The 22,104-nt window shown below is 41.8% G+C and overlaps 1 protein-coding gene across 3 annotated transcripts in view; it reads right to left on the bottom strand.

Moving 5' to 3' along the window:
• Positions 1-22,104, bottom strand: part of TLR5 (toll like receptor 5) — an 81,655-nt gene that overhangs the window by 38,936 nt on the left and 20,615 nt on the right. Inside the window, exon 1 of one of the 3 annotated variants that reach the window (XM_073556768.1) lies at positions 19,387-19,527. The exons of the other annotated variants lie outside the window; for them this stretch is intronic. The gene's annotated coding sequence lies outside the window, so the exon portion shown is untranslated. Of the gene's footprint in view, positions 1-19,386; positions 19,528-22,104 lie in introns of those variants that run through there. 3 annotated transcript variants of the gene reach the window in all.

Genomic DNA, 22,104 nt, shown 5'->3' on the forward strand with positions numbered 1-22,104 from the left:
ACAGCAGGCAATGAAATCACCGTACCACAACAGCAGGCAATGAAATCACCGTACCACAACAGCAGGCAATGAAATCACCGTACCACAACAGCAGGCAATGAAATCACCGTACCACAACAGCAGGCAATGAAATCACCGTACCACAACAGCAGGCAATGAAATCACCGTACCACAACAGCAGGCAATGAAATCACCGTACCACAACAGCAGGCAGTGATATCACCGCTTTCACAAATTCTCACACAGTGCCGTCTCATATACTTTGTGAACAGTTGATAGAACGTTTGACAATAAACTTGCTTAATACTTGTGGTTCCTATAGACTCGCTACAATCTCGTCAATCTCTGGAATTCTCTGCCGAGGAGTCCTGCTCCCTGCACAAGTCCTCACTTATCAGTTATTAACTGCTCATTTTTTTAGTCTCCATCTCCACATTCTTGTGTCACATATTTTAAGATAAAAAAAAATACCTAATCTAAAACTGCTTTAACCCAGTCACCCTTGGCATCATTTTAAATCTTATTAACCATTACAATTTTTTTTTTTTTTTTTACAGTTTTACCATTTTTTATGTTTCTGCATGTAAGCATTTCTTTTAATACAAATATGTCATGGTTATTTTCCACTTTTTATCAAATACCCAGTTGGTGTTTAAAAAATACTGGCCTTACTGCGTAAAAAGAAAAAGTTAAAAAAACTTTTACATTCAAACAGTATTATATAAAAAAGAATTCCGCTATGGTTTAACTGTTTTCTATTGCTTTTTTTCCTGGAGCTGATAGAGCAGTCCTAGTTACAAGGTAAAAAAAGGTCAGGGCTGAGTCTAGGAAGACCCTGTATCATGGACAAGTCACCTGTAACTTAATGGTTATGTGATCACTGGGACTACTTTATCAAGTGGTTGCTCCTACCTTCTTTTGCAGTCCTTGGCTGTCTGCGAAATATGATTGCTGGGGTACAACTGATGGGAAGCCTACCTATTCCCAGAACAGAGGAGCGTGGTCTCCTTTTTTAATGGTGCTGTGGCTTATGTGTGCTACCACTCACATAGACATACAGCAGTGAATGCAATGGAATTCATGTTTCCTACCTCAGTACGCTGAAGTGTGTGTTCTCTGATCTGTCCATGTAAATTCTCCTGTACTGACATAAGACATTGGGAGGAATGTTTTCTTGGCATCTGTCGATGCCATTTTATATTTAATTAAATTATTTGTTTTTCTCATAGCTTATTTTTTACCAGACTTAAACTCAGAACCTCTAGTATGGACATGGGAGACAGAAACATTAACAGTGAGCCACAGAATATGGGAGACAGAAACATTAACAGTGAGCAACAAGATATAAAGACAGAAACATTAACAGTGAGCCACAGAATATGGGAGACAGAAACACTAACAGTGAGTCAAAAGATATAGGAGACAGAAACACTAACAGTGAGCCACAAGATATGGGAGACAGAAACACTAACATTGAGCCACAGGATATACGAGACAGAAAAAATAACAGTGAGCCACAGGATATATGAGACAGAATCACTAACAGAGAGCCACAGAATATGGGAGACAGAAACACTAACAGTGAGCCATAGAATATGGGAGACAGAAACACTAACAGTAAGCCACAGGCTAAATTGTTATATAAAATATTTTCTCTGCCTAAAGATCTAAATTATACTCTAAAATGATATCAAAAAGGTACATAAAGATACATCTTTGCATATCAGTGCATTTGTATAATATAGTTTTTCGGGGATTTTTTTTTCAATTAAAGACACAGTAGTAAATAAAGTAGTTGTAGTATGTGTCCCTGCATCCGGATAGGTCATCATTATCTGTTTAGTTGAAAATCCCTGGCAGGGTTGGCGGAGAAAATCTTTCTAATTTTTTTTTTTTTTTTAACGGTTGCACGTAAGGCGTGGGATTTACAGTAGATACAATCAAGTGACTTCCACTGCTGCCGGTTTACTGAGTTTTTATTGCACTTATCAATAAGATCTTACTTAGGAATTAATTTATTGACTTGAAGGAACAACCTCAACCAGTAACCACCAGAGCTGAGATACCGCTGAGAAAACCAGTCACCGCCCCGAGACTAAACAGTGCAATAAAAAGTATATGAGTGACTTATATTTATAAGTATTGAAAAGCACCGATCATTTTACAAAAACATATAACATAGTATAATGAAACGAGCCTCTAGAGCAGTGCTCCCCAACTCCAGTCCCGAGGAGCCAACTGCAGGTCATGTTCTCAGGATTTCCATAGTATTTCCCGGGTGATAATTCCATCACCTGCACAGACAATAATTCCATCACCTGGGCAATATACTAAGGAAATCCTGGAAACGTGACCTGTTGTCGGCTCTAAACTAAGCACATTTGTAATTAATCTTATCAGAGAAAGCTGCTTCTTTCTCCTCCTGAACTGATCTTTCACTCTCAATTCATGCGTAAAGTCTGTATTCGGTGGATACAGTTTTCCCCATTACTGAGATAGGAGATGACATTTGGTGTTTATAAGATTCTATGGAGAGATAAGGGGGAAGGGGGAGCTAGAGGCAAAGACAGACATTTGGTGCTCATAATGTTCTATGGAGAATTGTAACTGTCATTTCAGGAGAACATGCAGGAGAATGTCTGTGTCGGCGTCTAGCTCCTCCCACTCCATAGAATCTTATAAGTACCAACTGCTATCGCAGTAATGCAGTAATGAAAAAATCATTATTCACTGATAGAGGTTACCCATGAATTTGGAGAATGAAAGCTCAGTCCAGGAATATTCTTGGTGATCTTAGGCAATAAGGGGTCATTGGTAGCATCTTCGCTGGCTAGGCTAGTAAGTTTTTTTTTGTGAAAAGCTGTAGTAGTTATAAAAAAAACCAAACTGAGTGTTAGTCTTCCTCCCCAGGTACAGTGTTGAGTCCCAGCTGCTGCCTCGCTCTATGTCTGCAGCAGGGCCGTCATGTCAACTGCACCGGTGCCAATCAGTGAGTTCAGTGGCTCCTACCATAGGTGGAGACTCAGTGCTAGACTCAGGGATGGGAAGCAATACTCAGTTTGTTTTTATAGAACTACTGCAGCTTATAGCAAAGTTTTCAGACAGGTGAAACCCGCCTATAGGCCGAGGTCACACTTGCAATCGCAATGCGAGAAACCCGCGCGAGTCTCTCGCCTCAATACCCGGCACTGCCGCCAGCACTTGGAACCAGAGTGTGCGACTGCATGTATTTCTATGCAGCTGAGTGCTCCGGTCCCGAGTGCCGGGTATTGATGAGAGACTCGCGCAATATTCTCGCATTGCACTCGCAAGTGTGACCCCCGGCCTTAATGTCAGCATCCCCAAAGATCTAGAGCAGAAGAGAGTCAATGGCAACATCCCTGGTGGCCTAGTGCGGTCAGGGATTGCGCACATAGAGGTTTTTGAGGCGGTCAAAATGGACAAGTTTTCTTGTGGAAACGACTTTAGGAAATTCTCCTTCTTGGGGGAATTTTATTTTGAGGTTTCTTTCGTTTGCTGAAGCTGCAGTTTTGAAGAATTTTTCATGCATTTTTGCTAACTTTTGTTTCCTTAAAGTGTTTTTTTTTTTTTAAGCCTTTTAATTGGACAGTGCCAATTTTAGAGCATTTTCCATCAGAAGAAGCATCAAATAAGTCGCATACACTTTATTTTTTCCCTGTGGGCATTTTTCAAATCCTGAAGAGGAAGAAACTTTCTACCACACTTTCTCCTTCCACTCCACTTTCCATTAATTTGCTTGGATACAGCACTCTGAACAGCCGGCTTCTGTAGCAATTACCTTTTGTGGCTTCCCCTCCTTGCGGAGTGTGTCAGTGACTGACCTTTTGTGGCTTCCCCTCCTTGCGGAGTGTGTCAGTGACTGCCTTCTGGACATCTGTCCGGTCAGCAGTCTTCCCCATGACTGTGGAGCTACTGAAACAGACTAAGGGACCTTTATAAATGCTTAGGAGCCTTTACAGGGGTTTATTGTTAATTATTCTAATTTACTGAGATAATGACTTTTGGGTTTTTCATTGGCTGTAAGCCATAATCATCAACATTACCAGAAATAAACCCATGAAATAGATCACTCTGTGTGTAATGACGCTATATGATACAGGAGATTCACTTTTTGTATTGAAGAACTGAAATAAATGAACTTTTTGATGATATTCTAACTTAGTGAGAAGCTCCTGTATCTGAAACTAAAACATAAATATATTAGAAAAAAATAGAGAAGAAATATAAAGGGTTTTGTATATGTAAGTCCATCCATCAAGGAAGGAATGTGTAATATCTTTAAGCCTCTACACTAATCCTTGATTTACCAATGTTTTGAATTCTGGAATTTCATCATTTTTTTTTATATTCTTAATACGTTTCGTCAAACCTGATAGTAATCTGAGAAGGAGACATCTACAGCAGAGACCATAACCACAACTCAGGGGTATGACCACAGGGATAGCCGACGCCGGTGCTGACATTGTCACCGGAACAACCGAGCACCAATTGGTTGCATCATAGGAAATGGTACAATTTCCTAATGGAATGCTTGCTTGATCAGTCTAGTTAGGCCACATTCACACATTTGGTCTACAAATACTGATGTAAAACACTGACCAAATACTCAATGTGTGAATGTAGACTTATCGTGCGACAGCAGTTCGATCACACGTGGACATCTTATCAGTGCAATTGGAGGCTTTTGAGTAGTTTTGGTTCACGGTGAATCGATTCCCTTCGAATCGACTTTCTTTGCAAAATTTGGTGAAACTGATAATTGGAAATTATTTTCTCTTCTCTAATTACTTCTTATTGCTCTAATTCAGAATTCTAAAAAAACTTTGAGAACAGCCCATGTGGGGACGGTAAACTAGAGTGTAGCTATAGTGGTGCAGGGGCCTGGTGTTAAAGGGGGTCTAAAGTCTTCCACGATAAGAAAATATCAGAATTTAAAAAAAATGACACGATTAATGGAGATCTGTTACAAGTTCCACATTTTCTATATTTCGCTTATTTTTATTTAGTCCTGAAAATAATCAAAATTTGATTAAAAAAAAAAGAAAACCACTAGATGCTAGCAACATCTCATATTTGTAATGGATATTAAATTATTATTTTCCGTAAAGCTGAATTTATACTGCCCCTAATGACCATCGAAAAAAAAATGTAACAAGTCGATATGGGCTAATTTACTGTAATTTTACAAAAAAACAAAACAAAAAAAACTGTATGGGAAACCAATACGATATGCAAATTGTCGACAGCACATGCCCTTTTTATATAAGGAGATGAGCTGCCGAGAGTGATGACAAATTTCTGACAAAAGGAACGTTTAAATTGGCTTCAATAATAAAAATATTAAGATTAAGATGTCCCCAAGTATTCCTACTAGAGGGAATGTGTCATCAAGAAAGACCAATTGTTTAAATCACGTTTTATGTTAATTGGATTATTTTATAATGGTGTTATAATAAATTTATTCAATTTTCAATTATACAATCACATAACAAATGTGATTTTTCACTATGGCTACTATGCCTAATATTAGGTTCATACTTTCTGTTCTTTTTAGCAGTCATCTTAAAATTATCAGACAGCGTAATAACAGTTAAAACCTCTATATACAGTAAATAACACAGGATCCACCACTCACAATAGGTAATATCACAGCTCACCTCCTCCTGTACAATGACTGATAACATCTCTATATACAGCAGATAACACAGGATCCACCACTCACAATAGGTGATGTCACAGCTCACCTCCTCCTGTACAATGACTGATAACACCTCTATATACAGTAGATAACACAGGATCCACCACTCACAATAGGTGATGTCACAGCTCTCCTCCTCCTCCTGTACAATGACTGATAACACCTCTGTATACAGCAGATAACACAGGATCCACAGGATCTACCATTCACAATAGGTGTTGTCGCAGCTCACCTCCTCCTGTACAATGACTGATAACACCTCTATATACAGTAGATAACACAGGATCCACCATTCACAATAGGTGAAATCATAGCTCACCTCTTCCTCCTGTACAATGACTGATAAGACCTCTATATACAGCAGATAACACAGGATCCACCATTCACAATAGGGGATGTCACAGCTCACCTCCTCCCATACAATGACTGATAACACCTCTATATAGAGTAGATAACACAGGATCCACCATTTACATTAAATAGTGCCACAGCTCACCTCCTCCCCCTCCTGTATAATGATTGATAACACCTTCATATACAGTAGATAACACAGGATCCACCTTTCACAATAGGTGATATCATAGCTCACCTCCTCCCATACAATGACTGATAACACCTCTATATATAGTAATTAACACAGGATCCACCATTTACATTACATAGTGTCACAGCTCACCTCCTCCTCCTGTATGATTGATAAGTGATAACACCTCTATATACAGCAGATAACACAGCATCCACATTCACAATAGGTTATATCACAGCTCACCTCCTCCCCTCCTTTACAAAATGACCTTTGCTCCGCCCAGTGGATACCTAAAAAATCATTTCTATAGAAATGAAAGAGTTAGAGTCTGTCTATTGCTGTCTATGGAACACATGGCTGCTGTAATGCACATCTCTAAATGCTTTTAAAGTTGTTCAGGCAGGTTGGCCGCCCCAATACTGTATGTACAGAAAGTAAAATAAAATGTACAGAAGCTTAAAAAACTAATAATTTGAAAAACAGATTATAACAACTATAATATGCATTTTATTATAATATTGTTTTAATATATTGTTTTACAGTAATTTGATTGTATTCTGGGTAAGAACATTGGCGGTGATACATTTCCCTTTACATGAAAATCATTAAAATTACCAAGGTAATTTATTAGAATGTCCTCTCTATAATGTAAAGTGCTGCAGAATATGTTGGCGCTATAGAAATAAAATTATTATTATGTTTTTTGTGGGATAATTTGGATTTTTTAATAGTGCAATTTAATATTGCATGTAACCCTTAAAAGACTTCCAGCTTTACAAACCACATACTGTGGACATTTTTGTCTTTGCCAACATTAAAATCTTGGATTTTCTTTTTTTAAATTCTGTCGGAAGAATAGAAAGAACAAGGAAAAGAGGAAGACCAGCAACCCGATGGATTGATACAATCAAAATAATGGTGGAGCTGCGGAAAAGACCCAGGCTAACCTATCTATCCTTGTACAAGTGTAAGGAGATGGACATAATACCCATGATACACCTTGAAGACATGTATTTTTGTAATGTGTATTGTGATGTATGTTATTAGTGACGTGCGTTATTAGTGACAGTGTTGTGTTCTGCCCGACAGTAGGGAGAGTTAGAGTTAATAGCTGGGACTAGCCCAGAGTGAGAGGGGATAAAGTGAAGGGACAGATACAGATTTCCTATCAGTACATCAGACAGGGCCCAGCCAGCAGTAGAAGAAGACTTAAGGACTGACAAGTTAGCAGAGCCGCAAGATGTAGGTGTCCCTTACGTGAGTGGAGCCCGAGGCAGTGGATAGCATGATCCAGGGGAGAGATGAGAAAAGCAACAGAAGGACAAAGTGATGTACTGGTGACGGGTCCTGGGACAGGACAGTGATACGGCTCCAAATTTATAATTCAAAGAGGTAACGGGCAGGATGGAACGGGGAACTTGAGAAGAAGAGAGTGTGCGGTTGGTAGTTCCAAGGCATCAGAAAACAGAGAAGCTAAGTATCGGCCATAGTGGCGAACTAGCTCCCCTAGGGGGATAATGTACGGGGGTTGAGAACAGGACTCTCATTTACTAGGCTGTAGTGCTGTGCTGGGTTGGGGGTGAAGGCAGAGGAACTTGGGGATAGAAGCAAGTAAGCCTGGAAGAGGTAGCGAGACCGTGTGTGAAGATGCTCCATGTTGTAAAGTAAACATTTTTGAAGTATTGCACCCACAATCTATTGTACATAATTCCCACCAAGTTCCTGTTCAGTAAAAAAACTGCTTTTGTCGACTGGTGGTCTCACTTATTGAACCTCTCAACATCCGGTCCTGGCTGTAAGACATCCTGTGCTCAGAGATACCTGTGGAGCAGGCAGCAGCAGAGAAGATGCGTGCTTCAGACCCACAGGACCTGAAGCATGTGACTGCTGGGGGCGTGGCCTAAACTCCCAAGAGTTAGGAGCTGCAGGAAAACTCCTAAAATGGTAACTACGGAACAAAGTTACTAATAGGCATAGACAGGGAAATAAACCAGATCAGGCCGGGGTCAAAGCACGAGATAGCATGACAATTACCAAAGGGCTAGACAGAACAGATAGTCAAGACGTAGCCAAGAAGTCAGAAACCAGAGAAGCAGATATACAGTACAGAATCAACAGGCAAACTCACAACGGGGGACAGAACCGAATCAGAACCATATAAGCAAGCTATAAGACAACGAACAGGCACACAGGGGTCACAACACTCGGCCAAAGGCAAAAGTATAACTGACAGGGATTGGAGTATCTCAGGGCAATAAAAAGCTCTGCCTGAACCAAAGAGAGGCCACAATAATTAACTCCAGGTGTGCAGGTCAAAGCCTGCACTGAGCTCAAGACATTAACCCCTGATGTGCAGGTCAAAACCTGCACTGGGATCATGACACTGGCCAGCCAAAGTCACCGGCATTAAGGGCATAGCGCCCTCGTAGACAAAGTCCACACACCCAGCCTGACCCCCACCTTCATGTAAGGTGTCGGGGCGTGAAAGACGAGTAACTCTCCCACTGCTGCCGCCCCATGCCACGTTATACAAGATCGATCTTCCTGCAGAGCGTCCATCCATCAAGTCGGTATGACTCGAGATTAAATAAAATAAATAATATGGGAATCGCTTTAGAATACAGGATTGCCAAAGGTCTAAATATAGAAAATTTCCAATGTATCCTGTCCCCCAGGATGCAAATTCCTGTTCAGTGTTCCATGGCAGAGTTTCTCCTTTTGCACATAGGCTATTAAATCATTCTCATAGTAAATGGTGGTGACACATGCAGTTCTTGTTATTAATAACCGTGGAATTCAATAATTGGGAGATTAGATCATGTCACCCTTGACGAAGGTGTTCCGAAACGCGCGTTGGGGCGGGCACACCGACCATCTGAGCCCTGGGGTCAGGCATACTTTCAGGTGAATAACCAACAATGATGTTTCTTTTGCATTATTTCTATTATAGCGACATTATATAGATACACGATGTGTGGTATATTCCCTAAAATGGGTAGTATTTAGGGTTTACTTTGCCCCATGTACATGTAAGCATTCCTTTCTTTATATATAGCACAATTAACTGCCTGGTTCTACTATTTGTAATAATATGTGATACATATGTTATATATTTTACCTTTTGGTTGGGTCTCTCATGGTCTGATGTGCTTCCAGCATGCAGTTTTGTGTGTTGGTTGATACATGTTTTGTCCATACTAATCCTTGCCTGTTAAATTATTCATAAAGCATCTTTATATTTATTATACCTTGGACCTTGTGATTGTCTTTTGGGTTCTCCCTTTCCCCTCTTGATAACACAGAGGCGTACTGAAAAAGTGAGGGAAAGGAAGTTCCAACACATATAGTACTAACAGAATATACTAATAAAGAGGAACTGCCCACTTAAAGAAAATGGATGGAGAGTTACATAGCATTAGACTCAAAACAGTTCCTGGACTTATGAAACTGACAGGAGTGCTAAAAGCAGTAGTAGCTTTTGATGGTTAAGCGCAGTAAATTCCATTCTTTTCTAAAAGTTTGATGGAGAAGGATAAGTGCAATTAATTAATCTCTAGGAACATTGGTACATAGAAGGTAACATAGTTAATATACTGGACTTTTCGTTCTTCCAATACCTTTGTAATATCCAAATCTAAGCATCAAACATACTATAAAGTCATAAGAGACCAATAATAACAAGACAGAACTATTTCACAAATAATATTGCTGTTTGTAGCTCACCCTGTTTTGTATCTCACTTTTATATCTCTATGTAATGGAACTATGGGAATAATATGTATCTTATATTTTTTCCCTTTCTGTTTGTCAAGATTAGTCATATTCCTTGATGACTTTACACTAATCTGGATATTAGTTAATAATTCTGATTTTTCTATCGTTCAGATACCACTGACTGACGATAATGGTCCGTGAGATCTGAAATGTTTAGTACGGTAAAGGTTGCTTATTATTGTATACAACTTTTGACAAACAGTGACATGTCACAAGTTCACAACTTCCTCTGATCACTACAATGGAGGGGTAGAATCTTTTCGTGGAACCCCTTTGGTTTTGCTTAGCTCATCTCGGAGTGCCCAGTCTTATTATTAGGATTATTTATTTATATAGCACATGCTGTACATGAGAAGGTTTTACATCAAAATACAAATATCACTTACAGTACATAAACTAACAATGAAAGACTGGTACAGAGGGAAGAGGACCCTGTCCTTGCAGGCAGGACCGGTTTTAGACAAAGTGGGGCCCTGGGCAAAAGTTTAAAGTGGGGCCCCAAATGCACATCACACAGAAACATTTCTGTTGTATTTACCTCCACTGAGTTCAGGCCAGTAAAACGAGCGTGATCAACACTACTGAAGTCGTTCGATGCTTGTTTCTCGTCCCCTTTAGGGTAGGTGCACACGTTTAGTAATTGACAGCGCTTTGGACACCGCACATGTCCACTATGTCCAAAGAGCTGTCAGCTATTGAACGCAGGTGAATCCGCATTTGTTCATTGAACCGTGCGGAATCACTGCGTCCAATACATTGTCTCTACAAGATAAATAGGCATGACGTGTTCTGTAGAGACACGCCGCATGTCCTCCGCAGGTGAGCCTTGGGTGTCTGTTCACGCATAGTGGGCATGGGATTTCTTGTAATCCCATCCACTATGCTGTTACATCTGGACGCTGTGCAAGTACGCAGAGTCTAACCCGTATAGTTTACTCACCGTGTGCACCTACCCTTACTGCGGCTGAGGAAAAATGATTGGTAAAGATAGTCCTTGATACAGTATAAAACAGGTCCCATATAGTACATATAGTAAAATGCACTCCCAATGGTCCTTGATAGAGTATAATTTAGCCCCCCTCAGAGTATACTGCAGCCCCCCTCATAGAGTATAATGTAGTACTCTCATAAAGCATAATACAGCCCCTCTCAGAGTATAATGTAGCCCCCTCAAAGTATAATGCAACCCCCTCAGAGTATAATGCAGCCCCCCCACATACACACTATAATGCAGCCCCCCCACACACAGTATTGTGCAGAAGACACACACTATAAGGCTACGGCCACACTATCAGTATTTGTTCAGTATTTTTTCTCAGCATTTGTAAACCAAAACCAGGTGAGGAACAATCAAATGACAAGGTATAATAGAAACAAGTGCACCAATTCTTCATGTCTGACCCACTCCAGGTTTTGGCTTACAAATACTGATGTGAAATACTGACGAAATACTGATAGTGTGGCCATAGCCAAATGCATACACACACTATAATGCAGACACACACTATAATGCAGACACACACAATAACTTACCTCTCCTCCTCATTCCCCTGCTGCTCTGGCTCCTGCAGAGCATCTCAACAGCTCCCCTGCTGGCACACGCTGCTGAGTCAGAGGCGCCAGGCCCCTCTTACTCAGGGGCTCCATAGCGGCTGTGTAATGTGCTGCTATTAGCGGCACACCATTGGCTGGGGGTCCTGGAAGAGTCTGGTCTTCCTGCCCCTAACGTCAGCCCTCTTTGCGGGCTTACATTCTACAGTCTTAGGTGTATAGTTCCAAAGAAAGTAGAGTTGGTACATTGCTTATTCGGGTCTCCAAGAAGAGCTGAACATTGCTGATCTAATCTGAAAGCACAATGCCCATTTAAGTGCTTTTACTCATTGGTTGCTAAGCTCAACACTGTCACGATCCATGCTGGTTTGTGACAGATAAAAGCACATGTAACCTTTTTTTTCCTTTAAGCTGTTTGCTTAAAGTTAGTTTTGCCCCCGGTGGCCATTAGGGTCATTACACAGTGGTGTCTTTAGTTCTAGTTTTGCCCCCGGTGGTGGCTAGTATTATTACATGGGAATCACTAGCAGGTGTGATGGCTCTGGCTCTTGCCTATAAAGGAGAGTCAGGTGGTCTCACTCACTGTTGGTGATATTGGTAATTTCCAACCATCATTGGTGGAGGAAGGAGCTAGAGAAGAGTTCCTTGCAGCTCAGTCAGAGTCCTGGTGTGGAAGGAGCTACAGTAAGGAGTTCCTTGCAGCTCTGACAAAGCTTTGGTGAAGTAGCAGCTATTCAGGAGGAAAGCTGCACTCAGGTGCTGGACTCTGTTGCTGGGAGCAATAGCAACAGAGCAAAGCTAAGTGGTTTTTTCCCTGTTTGTAACTTTCCTTATGTGTGTTTTAGTGCAGTGGTGGGATTAGTTTCTGCACCGTCCAATTCATTGGAAAGGGATAGTTGCAGGGCAAGCTAGGGTTTTTAGGTATCCTGCTCGTCGCCAGGTGCGGAACCAGCCTAGGGACCGTCAGGAGTGTAGAGACACTGACTCAGGGGAGTGCAGGAGGTCTCCATGTCCCCGTTCCCTATTGCAGGGCCCTCCATTGTATCATTTTCCCTGGTGTTTCCCTTATCTCTGTAAATTCGCCCTGCTGGAGGCGGAGTATCCAGTCACCCATGACATCACAAACACTAAATCAAAATTTCTGGCAAGTCACTAGGATAAAGCAATAACAATCAGTACTAGTGGGATATTCTACATACCAAAGTACTAGCAGATATACTGAGAATTCTTTCAGGGACCTGACCAGGACCCCCCCTGGGCTAGCTTGGCATGCCGAGCATAGACATTGTAGCCATTCAAATGAATAGCTTGTCCATTGATGTTTTGAGTCCGTTGGAACAGGAGCCAAACTTACAGACCGGATTTCCAACCTGTGTCACAGAAGGAGTCCCCTTTCTGTTATATCCATGTGTCTTAAAACGGACACGAGTTGTCAATATAATCAAGCGAACTTTGCCATCGTGGGCACTGACAAACTTATCTCCATTTCTGTGTGCTCCAGGCATAACCGGGTCCGTGCAAGTGGGGGCCAGAGCCAATTTCATCTGGATGCGCGTCCTGGGACGCACATTCTGCTGAAATGTATTGCGGTGCAGAGATATGTCAGCTCCCTAGAGGCCAATCAGAGGACAGCAATGGACATTGACTTGATGGGCAGCACATGGCCGTGACATTATGCACTGCCCATGCCAACATGGCAAAGTTATCTGTCCGCTTCTGATCCAGCTATAGAGGACACCGCACGTCATGGGAGTGGGTGAAGGTAAGAATAATCGTCTGTTTCTTTTTAAAATGTGCTGGAGAAAAAAGGAAGGGCCTCAGGATTGGGGGCATTAAACCAGGAAGGGGCCCAGGATGGGGGACATTATATCAGGAAGAGGCCCAGGATAGTGGACATTGTTATTGGATTGGGCCCAGGAAGGGGGGCATTATTACTGGAAGGGCCCAGGAATGAAGACATTATTATAGGAGGGGATCCTGGATGAGGAACATTATTACATGATGGTGAACATTATACCAGGAAAGGGCTCAGGATGGGAGACATTGTTATAGCATGGGGCCAAGGATGACGGTATTATTAATATTATTGGAAGGGCCCAAGAAGGCATTTTTACTGGAAGATTCCAGGATGGGTACATTATTACTGGAAGGGGCCCAGAAAGGGGGACATTATTCCTGCAAGATGCCAGCACGGGGAAGATTATTACAAGAAGGAGCCAGGACAGAAGGCATCATTACATGGGGGGTGGACACACATGTCTTATAATAATAAATTTTATTTCTATAGCGCCGACATATTCCGCAGCACTTTACATTTCAGAGGGGACTTGTACAGACAATAGACATTACAGCATAACAATAATCACATAGATCATAACAGATACCAAGAGGAATGAGGGCCCTGCTCGCAAGCTTACAGTCTATGAGGAAAAAAAGGAGACACGAAAGGTGGGTGGTTACAGTTGCCCTGATTGTATGGACCAGCCATAATGTTAAGTGTGTAACAGTACAGACGCAGAGGGCTAATGGATGCATAAAGCATGTGGGAACATGATGCAGGGAACCTGGTTATGGTAAAAACTTTTGGCTGTGCCACATAGGGATAGATTAGGCTAATGTGTTGAGGTGGTAGGCCAGTCTGAATAAATGAGTTTTCAGGGCACACTTAAAATTGTGGGGATTGGGGACTAATCGTATTGACCTGGGAAGTGCATTCCAAAGAATTGGCGCAGCACGTGTATAGTCTTGGAGACGGGAGTGGGAGGTTCTGATTATTGAGGATGCTAACCTCAGGTCATCAGCAGAACGGAGGGCGTGGGTAGGATGGTATACTGAAACAAGGGAGGAGATGTAGGGTGGTGCTAAGCCATGAAGAGCTTTGTGGGTGAGGGTAATAAGTTTGTACTGAATTCTGGAGAGGATGGGTAGCCAGTGTAATGACTGGCACAAGGTAGAGGCATCGGTGTAACGATTGGCGAGGAATATGATCCTGGCAGCAGCATTCAAGACAGATTGGAGGGGGGAGAGTTTGGCAAGAGGGAGACTGATTAGAAGAGAGTTACAATAGTCGAGACGAGAATCAATAAGAGAAACAGTAAGAGTTTTTGCGGAGTAAAAGGTAAGAAAAGGTCAAATTCTAGAAATGTTTTTGAGGTGCAGATAACAAGAGCGAGCCAGTGATCGTATGTGGGGGACAAAGGAAAGCTCGGAGTAAAGCATGACCCCAAGACAGCGGGCATGTTGCTGGGGAGTAATAGTGGAACCACACACGGAAATGGCAATGTCGGGTATAGGTACATTAGTAGCGGGAGGAAACACAAGGAGTTCAGTCTTTGACAGGTTCAGTTTCTGATATAGTGAGGACATGATGTTAGACACAGTGTTTAGACAATCGCTGGTGTTTTCTAGAAAGGCAGGCGTGATGTCAGGAGAAGAAGTGTTGTGAGTTCATTTTCCCCTTCACTACTGAGGCCCGAGGAACTCCCTCTTCTGGTGAAGAAAGGTAGTGAGCCTGATTGTCAAACACCTGGGGCTGATTATGATGACTGGCTGAGTGGAGTTAATGACTGGATATAAGGCTGCTGACGCCCTTCTGGCCTGCGGGTGATTTCTCTGTGGACTTCTAGGAAACCAGTCTGATTCCTGCTCATCTAAAGCTAAGATTTCTGCTTTGCCTTTTTGCATTGTGTTTTGTTTTCCTTGCTTTTCTGGATTCTGCCATTCCCTGCTGGGGTGAGCTGAATCTCCTTTTGCCTGTTGCTCTGTCTTCAGAATATTCCTGAGTACTGACATAGCCTTTTTTGAAGCCTAGCGTCTTCAGGGCCTTTTTTACTGTCAGTTTGTTGGCTCTTATTTTCATAGGGGTTTTCACGGATTGCAGACAGCAGCCTTCCTGTCCTTTCCTATCTAAGCTAGCTTGGGCCCCATCTTTGCTCAGTCTATCTTTCTGTGTTTTGTTCTTTCTTCTTGCTTCACCGTCATTATATGTGGGGGGCTGCCTTTTGCTTTGGGGTCTGCTCTGGGGCAGTTTAGATTTCCCTTTCTGTCTTTAGGCTATGTAGTCCTCCGGCTGTGATCGAGGGGCCTAGGGCATCGTAGGAGCCCCCCACGGCTACTGCTAATTGTGTTGATAGGTTCAGGGGTCTGCAATCCGATAGCTGCCAACTTCTCTGGTTTTCTGGACTTAGCTAGCATTTCTATTTTTGCCTCCTACGGTGACTCAATCATAACAAAGAAGCATATAATTGGGTGTCATCAGCATAGAGATGGTACTTGGAACCCAAATCTACTGATTGTACACTGCCCCTATTGGTCAAACAAAGAGAAGAGGAGGGGGCCTAGGACTGATCCTTGAGGAACCCCAACAGTGAGGGGAAGATGGGAGGAGGAGGAGCCAGCAAAAGATACAGTAAAGGAGCGTCAGAAAGATAGGAGGAGAACCAGGAGAGAACGGTGTCCTTGAGGCCAATGGAACGGAGCATAGTGAGGAGGAGCTGGTGATCCACAGTGTCGAATGCTGCAGAGAGATCCAAGAGAATTAGCATGGAGTAATGACCATTTGATTTAGCTGTTAGTAGATCATTAGAGACTTTAGTGAGGGCAGTTTCAGTAGAGTGTAAAGAGCATAAACTGGATTGGAGAGGGTCAAGAAGAGAGTTATCAAAGAGATAGCGGATAAGACGAGAGTGGACCAGGCGTTCCAGAAGTTTAGAGATGAAGGGAAGATTAGAGACAGGTCTATAGTTAGCGGCACAGTTTTGGTCGAGGGATGGTTTTTTAAGTAGTGAATGTATGATGGCATGCTTAAATGAGGAGGGAAAGATACCAGAAGAGAGAGAGAGGTTAAATATTTTAGTTAGGCGAGGGGTGACAGCAGGGGAAAGGGGATGGAGGAGATGTGACAGAAATGGGTCACTGGTGCAAGTGTTTGGGCGAGAAGATGCAAGGAGCCTGCTTACTTCTTCTTCTGTGACTGGTTCAAAATCAGAGAGTGAGCTAGATGCAGTGAGGGAGGGAGGACAGTGCATGGTATGAGGTGATTGGGAGATAATCTCCTGTCGGATCTGGTCAATTTTTTCTTTGAAGTAATTGGCCAGATCGTATGCTCGAAGTTCCGTGGTTGGGGCCTGTACTCTTGGGTTGAGTAGAGAATGAAAAGTGTCAAAGAGACGTATAGGGTTATTGGACAGGGAGGTGATGAGGGTGTTGAAATAGGTTTGTTTTGAGAGGTGAAGGGCAGTGTTGTATGTTCGAAGCATAAACTTATAATGGATGAAATCTTTGGGTAGGTTGGATTTTCTCCACAGACGTTCGGCGCACCTGGAGCACCACTGCAGGAAACGTGTTTGCAGGGTGTGTCAGGGTTGTCGCCATCTGTGTTGTGGTGTTCTATGTATAGGAGGTGCAAATTCATCCAGGGCACTTTGAAGTGTTTCATTGTAATGCTTCAATGCAGAATCAGGACATGAGAGGGAGGAGATAGGGGCCAATGAAGACTGCAAGTTCTTCATAAGTTTCTGGGTGTTAATGGCCTGTATGTTTCTATAAGTATGGACAGTGGGGGTGACCTGAGCAGCCTGGCAGTTCTTGATAGAGAATGAAAGAAGGTTGTGGTCAGAGAGCGGGAGAGGGGAGTTTGAAAAATCATCCACTGCACAAAGCCGAGAGAAGACCAAGTCGAGAGAGTTCCCGTCTTCATGCGTTGGAGAATTAGTAAGCTGCAAAAGGCCAAACGAGGAGGTTAGAGATAAAAGGTGAGTAGCAGATGGGGAGAGGGGAAGAGCAATGGGGATGTTGAAATCGCCCATGATGAGGGTAGGGATGTCACAGGAGAGAAAATGTGGAAGCCAAGTGGCAAAATGATCCAGGAACTGATGGGAGGGGCCGGGAGGACGATTTACCACCGCCACTCGCATGGAGAAGGGGGTGTAGAGTCTGACGGTATGGACCTCAAAAGAAGGGAAGGCAAGTGAGGGTACTTGAGGGATAATCTGAAAGGTACATTTTGGTGATAGGAGCAGACCAATGCCTCCACCTGCTCTATTGTCTAATCTTGGGGTATGAGAGAAGTGTAGTCCCCCGTATGAAAGAGCAGCAGCAGCGGTAGTGTCTGACTGCTGGATCCAGGTTTCAGTAAGAGCCAGAAGGTTAAGAGAATTAGAAAGGAAAAAGTCATGAATGAAGGAGAGTTTGTTACACACTGAGCGAGAATTCCAAAGGGCATCTAGAATGCTACCAGGGCCCATACATCTGATCAATATGCAGGTGGGGTCCCAGGTCTAAATTTTACTCTAGGGCCCATCGGACTCCAGTTACCCCACTGTGTGTGCTGCCTAAGCTGGAGATGACAGAAGATTAGCAGCTAATGAATGGAGACAGTATTGAATAAGGTGCAGTGCACATGATTAAATTCTACCTTCATTCATTACTAAAAGCAGTTTTTATATTTTTTTTTACTTCTTCTAACCCCAACTATGGTTAGGATTAGTGATTGCTTTAGGGTGAGAGTTAGCGTTGTTAGGGTTAGGTTTAAGGACTAGGTTAGGGCTAGGGCAAGGATTAGGCTAGGGATTAGGGGTTAAATAATGAACTAATGGGAGGAACTTCTGGAGCACTATCGGTTCACGGGTTATGGTGCGCAAAATACTTGCCTTACCCCAGGCGTTGACAACCCATGCTGCGCCACTGTGGTAGATGTACTATATAGATTTACCACTTTGTACTCTATGTAATTCAATGTTTAATTATTATGATTAATTTTCTGTTAGAGTGAAATGCAAAAATTGATATGTAAAAAGAACGTCTCAATCTAGTTATGCATATGTATAGATTTTAATGGCGTTTATGCAATAGAAAGTTTTGTAAAAAGATTTATGATAATTTCACTTAACTTTGGTGACTTTTTATATTAATTTTGCTTAACTTTATTTTACGTTTTTCCTAACTTGTGGACAAACCCTCACATTAGAAGTTTGTCACAAAAATCTGTCAACCACATTGATCATCTTTGTGGAACTGGAGGAGAAGTGCAGCATAATCTATTACCTTGACTCAATTTACAAGAGAATTCTTATTAATGTCTGTAAAGCGCTGCTGCATATAATTCCACTATATAAGCAATGCATAATAATAATAATAATAATAATAATAATAATAATAATAATAATAATAATAATAATAAATTGGTGCGCCAAAAAAAAAAAAACAAATCCCACAGAGATCATCTGCATCACTTTTTTTTACAGTTACATTGCAGTTAATAACTAGTAATGTAAATGTTTTAACTGTGGATGTATGGATGTTGTACCGATGTAAAAAAAAGAAACATATGAATATAGTTGGCATATGGATGAAAATCGGACTATTTTTCTCAAGTCTGACTGAACCTGATCTTAAGCTAGTCATACACAAGAAGAAGTTTTTGAACAGATTCACCAAATATATATATATATATTTTTAAAAATATGCAGTAATCACATAAGAGAAAAGATATAAATACTCATTTTCGTCTATATTTCTGTTAAAGATGGTTTATCAATATATTAGAAATTTCATTAATATCAACATTTTTAAAAAATGTTCCACTTTTTGGAAATTTATTTCCGTAAGTTATGGAATGAACGTTAGAGTCTTGGTTTTTGGGGGTAGGTCGTGTGTGACGGAGCCTATTCATAATCTTACTTACAAACTATTTCATAATATGCATAAAAATCCATAAAATAGAGAGAAGTTTGAACCTTCCCTACTCCTTCCCCCAGCAATGTTTGCTGCCCACCTCCCCCAGCAATGTTTCGGACTGGGATCACGCTCTACTCACCTTACGCCAAGAACTGAGGGCCCAAATCTGACTCCGATCTAGCAGCACAAACCCAACTGCAGACATATCAGTGCTCGTAGCTCCACATACCAGCTCACATCTTGCTTCATCTTGGAATGAGCGAGTTTCAGTCTCTTCCTCAGGCCCACCTCCTTCCTCCACCCTCTCAGCATGAGCACTGAGCACTAGTGACCTGCAGAATGTTAGTAAACTTTACACTTATGAGACACACGTGAGAAGGCTTCATTGTCGGAATCGTTTGTCGTTTTCGAGTCCAAATTGAACTCTCCTGGAAGTAGGCTGGGAAGGAATGGCGTAGTACGGCACCATCTCCCTGGGGTTAGATGAAATTACGTGCTGTACAAGGGCTAAGCCTGAAACCGCATATATTAACTCTTCTGCAGGAAAAGGGAAAAACAACAAGAAACAAAGAAGGGCTGGACGCGCTCGCGAAGACGCGAAGATTAACAGATCAAAAAGTTTTAACTTATTAAAGACTGGCCTGTTTTTAAAAAGAAAAGTAGGGCTATGTTTGAGATGCAAACAATGATCTAGAGGTTAATAAAATTGCAATAAGTTTTCATTCTGCACTCGTCATCCCTTCATTCATTTTCAGACCACCCACATATACAGTTTGCAAAGTCGATTTTTCTCTTGTATGAGTGTAGCCTGTTTTTTAGCTCATTAGTACTTGCTCCCCTCTCCACTGCAGAACTGCCATCGGCAGTCACGCCTTGTCGACAGAGAAGGGCGGAAAAGAGTGCGCCGCTCTGTTGACGAGATGGTAGAAGCAGTCTTTGACTGCTCTGTGCCAGCGAAGAACAGCACCGAGTACAACAGGCAGGTATGTAGCTACCTGCCTATTAGTGTTTAGGCACTTTTTTTTGTAAAGTTCCCTTTACACTTAGCGCCCTTTTATATGCCTATGAAGCTGTTGAGTGCAGGTCAGAAGGCCCCAGTTGCCCTCATCACAAAATTTCCAAACAAAAAGTCAATAGTCTACAAGACGTTAGCATCACAATGACAATTCTTCATTGCTCCACCTGTGTTGGTCAGGTCTATGTGTAGAGGAGAAGAAGAATCAGTCACTCAAATTAGTCAATTATCAACAGCATGTGGGGCGTTAGTCCTTTTCAAAGTGTTTCTTAGGGGGCATTAATACTTTCTAAAGGGAACATTCTCAGGGCATTATTACTGGTTAAAGGGTTCAACACTTGCCTTGCGTTGGGAGCTGGCAACTCCTTTGTTTATAAAGTTGTATATAATATAGTACATTTTATAAAATTGTGGGTAGAAGCAGTGAAAGCAATTCTGTCAATATTTTAGGGATTTTTTTACTTTACTTTACCCCTTATTGTGATTTTGCAACATAAAGGTGACAGTCTGTGTCACAATTCCTCCTGTCAGTGTGGTGAGTGGCAGCTCAGTTGTCTAATCTGGGTCAGGGGCATGCTGAGTTGTCAGTATTTTGATAGACAGTGTAGCCATCCAATCTGATGCTTGGGCTTGTTGAGCTGTCAATGTGGTGAGTGACAGTCCAGTCGCTCAGTCATGACCAGGGTGTGCTGGGATTCCTACAGGTGTCACCTATTCTCAATGATTCTCAGGCTATTTAGCTGCCTGTCTGCACCTTATATATGTCAGTTGTATCTTTGATCAGTTTGGTGTGTGTTTTTTCTCTGTGCCTTGAGTTCTAGTATTTTGTTCTTTGTTGACAGACCTTTGATTTGCCTTTGACCATCTGTTTGCTTCACCCCTTTGTCTAGATCTGTTACCTTCTTGGAATTTTGACCCAAGACTGTGACTTGACTATGCCTTTGCCTCACCCCACTTTTTATGATGTACTCTCCTGACTTTTGACCTCGGACTCCCTGACTTCCCCACCTCATTCCGTGATTTATTTTTTAATTTTATTTTTAATTCTTACTTTTATTTTTTTAGATGCCTTAGGGACTTGAAACTGTTCTATATACTGCAGTACCACTCTGGGTTATACACGGCACACATTTTTATTACTGCAGAAGACACACAAAAAAAATCTAGAGTCACATCCTTTAGCCCTTTTGTGCTCATGTGGTGTGGCATGGCTTGCTGATTTTCCAAGATTTAAACTTATCTACACAGTAGATTTAAAAAGTCTACACACCCCTGTTACATTTGCAGGTTTTCATCATGTAAAAACTACCAAAAACAATCATTTTAGAACTTTTTACACCTTTATGTCACCCATAATCTGTAAACATCCATTGAGAAACAAACTGAAATAATTTGGAGGGGGAAATAAAGCATCAAGACTAAAATAATGTGTACAAACGAACGCATGCGCCCTGCACATACAGTGAACAAGTCGGTAAGACAGTGGTCACACCACAAAGAGACTGGAACTCAGAGAAACACAGTACAACAAACGTGAAAAAATACTCTGCTGTAAAAAAATACCAACAATAAACAGCAAGTGCTAGTAAAAAGATGATAACAAAACAGGGTATTTAGTTGATATGTTTTTTGCAAAAAATGTATGCTAAGCTGCTCTACCAAATGCCAAGGTATACCCATCAGAGCATTTTACGATGTGAACAGTACCTATAAAGTACACATATAAAGCCGTCTCACACAGCATGTCCACATCAGACATTGCCTCTCTGAACCCTGCTCATATAGGTACTGTTCACATGGTAAAATTTCAGTGTTCTCGTAGGATTTTCCTGACATTTTTTT

This window comes from Dendrobates tinctorius, unplaced genomic scaffold (genome assembly GCF_039654945.1).
Source record: "Dendrobates tinctorius isolate UK_male_01 unplaced genomic scaffold, ASM3965494v1 ptg000239l, whole genome shotgun sequence".
NCBI lineage: Eukaryota > Metazoa > Chordata > Amphibia > Anura > Dendrobatidae > Dendrobates > Dendrobates tinctorius.